Source organism: Sinocyclocheilus anshuiensis, unplaced genomic scaffold, assembly GCF_001515605.1.
Source record: "Sinocyclocheilus anshuiensis isolate Anshui unplaced genomic scaffold, SAMN03320099.WGS_v1.1 scaffold585, whole genome shotgun sequence".
In the NCBI taxonomy this organism is placed as follows: Eukaryota; Metazoa; Chordata; class Actinopteri; order Cypriniformes; family Cyprinidae; genus Sinocyclocheilus; species Sinocyclocheilus anshuiensis.
Window position 1 is genome coordinate 417368 of NW_015539861.1, and position 6294 is coordinate 423661.

The following is a 6294-nucleotide window of genomic DNA, read 5'->3' on the forward strand; positions in this document are numbered from 1 at the left end:
TCTGTGAAGATGATGTATGCAAAGTCTTCAGGAGACAGAAGATAAGGAAAGCCAAAGGCCCAGACGGTGTCTCTCCAGCCTGCCTCAAAGCCTGTGCTGTCCAGCTATCATCCATCTTCACATTGATCTTCAACAGATCACTGGAGCTGTGTGAAGTCCCCTCCTGCTTTAAACACTCCACCATCATCCCTGTACCCAAGAAACCAAAAATTACAGTACTTAAAGACTACAGTCCTGTTGCTTTAACGTCTGTGGTCATGAAGTCATTTGAGAGACTTGTGTTGGCATACTTGAAGGACATCACTGGACCCTTACTGGACCCCCTGCAGTTTGCTTACCGAGCAAACAGATCTGTGGATGATGCAGTGAACATGGACCTGCATTTCATCCTGCAGCATATGTGAGGATGCTGTTTGTGGACTTCAGTTCGGCCTTCAACACCATCATACCAACACTCCCCTGACAGACAGGCAGCAGCTAGTGAGGCTGGGAAAACACATCCAACACCCGCACCATCAGCACTGGAGCTCCTCAGGGCTGTGTTCTCTCCCCACTGCTCTTCTCTCTCTACACAAATGACTGCACCTCTAAAGGCCCCTCTGTCAAGCTCCTGAAGTTTGCAGATGAAACTACAGTCATCGGCCTCATCAAGGACAGCGACGAGTCTGCTTACAGATAAGAGGTTGAGCAGCTGGCTGTCTGGTGCAGTCACAACAACCTGGAGCTGAACACGCTCAAAACAGTGGAGATGATAGTAGTCTTCAGGAGAAACCCCCCTGCACTCCCCCCACTCTCCATCATGAACAGCACTGTGGCTGCAGTGGAGTCATTCAAGTTCCTGGAAACCACCATCTGTCAGGACCTGAAGTGGGACACTCACATCGATGCTGTGAAAAAGGCCCAGCAGAGGTTGTACTTCCTTCGTCAACTGAAAAAGTACTCAGCTGTTATTGAGTCGGTTCTGTGCTCTTCTATAACTGTCTGCTTTGGGTCAGCCAGCAAATCAGATATAAGAAGACTGCAACGGACTTTTAGGACAGCAGAAAGGATAATTGATGTGCACCTGCCCGACCTTCAGGACTTGTACAACTCCAGAGTAAAGAAACAGGAAACATCGTCAAAGACCCCTCTCACCACGGCCACAACCTGTGTGCACTTCTCCCTTCAGGCAGACGGTACAGATCTCTGTGCACTAGAACATCTAGGTAAAAAAACAGTTTTTTTCCCCCCCATGCCATCTCCAGCATAAACAGCTAACACAGGAATTATGACCTGTGTTCTGTAATTTATGCCTGTAATTCATTCATTCTCCATCTCTAATTATTGCCTCTCTCTCAAGTACTATGTAAATACATATGCATATTTTCTATACAGCTGTATATAGGGAGTAAATAATGCACAAATCTGTACATAAATCTTCTGTTACAGATTCACATTATGTTTCAGTTCTCATGTCAGATATGTATGTATGTATGTATGCACCAAGAGCACCACATTCACACTCAATGGACTCTTTGTTTCCCTCCTTATGGAGCGTACATTACATGACATGGACTGTGGGGGGATTCATGGTAATTGTATAGAAAATATATGATACTGACATTGATGAATGGATGTAATTGATCTGTTGAATGCAACATGAAATGAAATTTCATGTGGACATTGTCACAGTACAGAAGGAGACCAGGGACAGAGAGGTAAAGTAAACAGAGAGCTTTATTGAACAGGTGCTGGGAGAGAGAGAGAGAGAAGACCAGACAAAGTGCAACTGCATTGACTGTGGATTGTGCATAGTGCTGATGAGGTGGTGACAGGTGCGGCTGATTAGTACTCCGGTGATTGTGAACGGGTGACGGGTGTGATTGGGCCTGACGAAGCTGGACTATCCCTGACACATATACATAGGACTCTCAGTTTTGCTGCTCGACTGAATCTAACAATTGACATGAAATAATATTATGTCATATTTTGGCATAATCTGCAGAAATATTATTCAGTTCATTATAATAAAATCATTTGATTAGGTACTAGACTAAGATATATTATTAGTTTAGGTAGTTTAGGTATTTCTCCCCGATACATTTTTCTGTAACACTCAATAAGAAATGTAATTATTTTGGACCCTTTCTGTGGCACTAATCTTATTTCTTTTCCTCTATTTTTACACAAATTGTGCTGTTGATAGCATTCAACCTCATCCTAGTATTATTTTAAGAAAATTGTTCAGACAAATATTTTATGTAATGCATGTGGAAAAAATTAATTGATCAATAATTAAAACTAACATTTTGGTACCAAACTATCTAGCTCCTAATTAGTGACATATTAATTTAAGATAAATCCACAATCTAGTTACGCACTCATCTGCTCTCTAAAAGCATCTACACATCAATAACTACTCGAAGAGACCAAAACACACTTTCACTCACATGCGCACTAGTAAGTGTAGTGTCTGTTATCCCAGGCATATTAAATCCCGACTGAGCAATAGCCCCGCAGAACATGGCATGGGGTCACAGTAAACAATACCACAACAACATCAGCTGAAATAAAAACCCCATGGTGAAATATTGTGGGATTTTAAATCAACAGATCTTGACCCACATGTAATGCTCCCCAACAGCACACACATATATACAAGATGCTCTCATATTCACTTGTTATCATTCACATATTCACAGGAGTGAGAAAAAGAGACAAAGTTGAAAAGGAAAATTAAAGAGAATTATTTCTGCACAAGACATTCTCTCATATAACTGTTGTAAGACCTCAGACATCCTCGAGCAGATCTCAGATCTTCTTACACAGAAACTCTGTTACCCATTCTGAAGTATTTTTCTTTAATATAGATATATACTTCAGGGCTTAACTGTAAAACATGTCCCAAAAAACCTGCAAACCTGTAAAATAAATAGAAAATAAAACAGCGCATATAATATTTTGTGTTCCCAGGGTGAAAATCAACATTTTCTGAAGGCAAACTGTTCACAGACTTTTTGTTGGGGGGGAAAAAACATTTACTTCAGTTTTAGGAGTTAATTTTTAAGAGTTTTAAACCTTTTTTGTTCCACATTTGTAAAAATGATTTATAAAAGAATCCAAGGACTTCCTGGCTAAGCCTAAGGTGTACAGCACAAGCTTCCTAATGGACCAGACGGCATTTCAAAATTAATTACTCTGTTTTGCTACTTATAAGTCTGACAGCTCACCTGGCCGTGGCATCTCTTTTAGGATAGCAATTTTGGAAAATCTAGCAATAAAGCAAACTCATAATGCAAGATATGGAAGCACGACTGGTTCTCAACAAGCTAAGGAAGCTCTGTGAGAAAGGTTTTTGTCTAGTACATGACAAAGTAATCCAGTCTTCTGTGCAACTTAGTTTTGTTCGCTTATGACCTGCATTAGCTTTTCCTGGAGTCTTTGCTATATCTGCTCTTAAAACTGTTTTTCAACTCAACCTCAAGTTTTAAAACTTGATTAAACCAATTTCAAGACTGGATTACACTGAACAGGAAGGTATCAGGATGGAGTCCGGGTACAGTGAGTCAGGTAAGGAATAGCGTAGTGAACTCAAGACCAGACCAAGTGTGACTGCAGTGATTGTGCATTTAAGCTAGTGCTGATGAGGTGGTGACAGGTGCGGCTGATTAGTACTCCGGTGATTGTGAACGGGTGTGTGAGATGATTGGGCCTGACTAGGCTGGACTCTCCCTGACAGTACCCACGGGCGGCTCCCGACGCCCGCTGCCGACGTCGAGGACGGCCGCGGCTCCGGAGAGCGGGACGATCTGGGTGACGATCATGGAAGTCACTGAGGACTAAGGGATCTAGCACATCATCTCTACGAACCCAGGATCTCTCTTCGGGGCCGAATCCCTCCCAATCCACGAGATACTCTAGGCAGCCGCCTCGACGCCGGGAGTCTAGAAGTGAATTGACTCTGTAGATGGTCTCCTCTTCCACGATTTCGGGAGGAGGAGGTACGCCGGATTCGTCAGGCCCTGGGGAAGAAGCAGACATAGGGTGAACACAGGGTTTGAGCAGTGAGACATGGAAGGTAGGTGCGATGCGGTAGTGAGGAGGAAGTTCAAGCCTGTATGTGACCTCATTGATCTGCCTCCGGATGGTGAATGGTCCGATATAGCGGGGACTCAGCTTGCGGCAAGGCAGTCGGAGACGAATGTCCCGCGTGGATAACCACACCCTATCTCCTGGCTGGTATTGTGGAATAGGGCGGTGGTGAACATCGGCCTGCGCTTGGTGTCTCCGAACTGCCTGCTGGAGATGGACATGTGCTGAGTCCCAGACCCTCTCGCTCTCTCGGAACCAGTGATCCACCGCTGGAACGTCTGAGGGTTCTCCCGTCCACGGGAATAGGGGAGGTTGGTAACCGAGTACGCACTGAAACGGGGTGAGGCCGGTGGTTTGCTGTCGAAGGGAGTTTTGTTCGTACTCGGCCCAGGGAAGGTAGAGGCTCCAGCGGTTCTGGATCTGGTGGCAATAGCTACGGAGGTATCTCCCGATCTCTTGGATCTTGCGGAAGTATGCACAGGGATGGAGGCTGGGAGGCTCTCCAGACTGCTGGGAGAGCACCGCTCCTACTCCTACGGTGTACGCATCTACTTCCACGACAAATGGTTTCTGAGGATCGGGCAGCGCGAGGGTAGGAGCGGTGCAGAAGGCTTCCTTCAATTCTTCAAAACTTTGGAGGGCTGTGGGTGTCCAGGACAGAGACTTGGGCTTATTACGGAGCATAGACGTGAGGGCGGCTGTGTGCTGACTGGTGAATGGCTTGGACTTTTTTGTCATCCATCTGGAGGCCCTGAGGACTGATGACATATCCGAGGAACTTGACGGTGGTAAGGTGGAACTCGCACTTCTCCAGCTTGAGATAGAGGTGGTATTTTCTCAGCTGTTTAAGGACCTGCTCCACGTGGTGGCGATGTTCGGCCAGGTTCCGGGAGTAAATCAGGATGTTGTCGATATATACGATCACAGAATGATGGAGGAACTCCCAGAACACCTCGTTCATGATGCGGCCGGCACCAGTGGAAGGGGATATGGATACTTCGCGGTTTGTGAGTTGAGGGTCCGGTAATCAATACAAGGCTGCAAGCCTCCATCCTTCTTGCCCACAAAGAAGAAACTTGAAGCGGCCGGTGAGGTAGAGGGCCGGATGAAGCCTTGCTGGAGAGCCTCCTTAATATACTCCTCCATTGCTCCTTGCTCCGGGATGGACAAAGGGTACACCCTACCCTTAGGGAGTTGAGCTCCAGGCAGCAAATCTATGGCACAGTCCCACGGCCAATGAGGTGGTAGTTTCGTTGCGGCCCGCTTGCTGAACACATCCTGGAACGCCCGGTATTCCCAGGGAATGCTGTGTGGTTCCGTGGGTTCGGGGCTCTCGATGGAGGTGGCACAGACAGGGAGGAAACCAGGTGACAGGGGAAGAACTTGGGACATACAGTGCTCACTCCAGTGAATAACTTCGTTGGTGCTCCAGTTAATGATGGGTGCGTGTTGGGTTAACCAGGGGCGCCCCAGGATGATTTCCGCTGTGGAATTCTCCAGCACCAGAAACGAGATGGTTTCTTCATGAAGGCACCCTATGCGGAGCATGATGGTGGGGGAGCATAGTTGGATCTTCCCACAACCCAACGGCTTTCCCTGGATGATGAGGATATTGAGGACACGGGCATGTTTCAGTGGTCATAGTTGAAGGCGGTGGAGTGTGTTGCGGGATATGAAGTTCCCCGAAGAACCAGAGTCTACAAGCATACTCGCTCACGGAGGCCTTGCCTTGACGGATATGGAAGAGCTGGTCATGCACGGAGATCTCAGCCGCGGTGTGACTAAACACCTCCTTGAAGTGGGCGGTGAACGTAGATAGAGTGCGAAGGGCCTGACTGTTACTTTCCCACATGGACTGGGCCCAGTGAAGAGCGCGGCCGGCGAGATGAGAGATCGTGAAGGCCACCTTGGCGCGGTCATTGGGAAAGGCTTGTGACTGCATCTCGAAGTATAGGGAACATTGTAATAAGAAGCCACCACAATCCGCCGCCTCACCGGAGAAGATAGCGGGCCGTGCCATGGGACTGTGGGAGGCAGATACAACGGGCATATGGATGGCGTGGATTAAATCCTCCAGTGATGGGAGGTCCGGTGGTTGTGGCTCCATAAAGTGGGTAAGTTGTGGTCTGGTCTTCTGTCACAGTACAGAAGGAGACCAGGGACGGAGAGGTAAAGTAAACAGAGAGCTTTATTGAACAGGTGCTGGGAGAGAGAGAGAGAGAG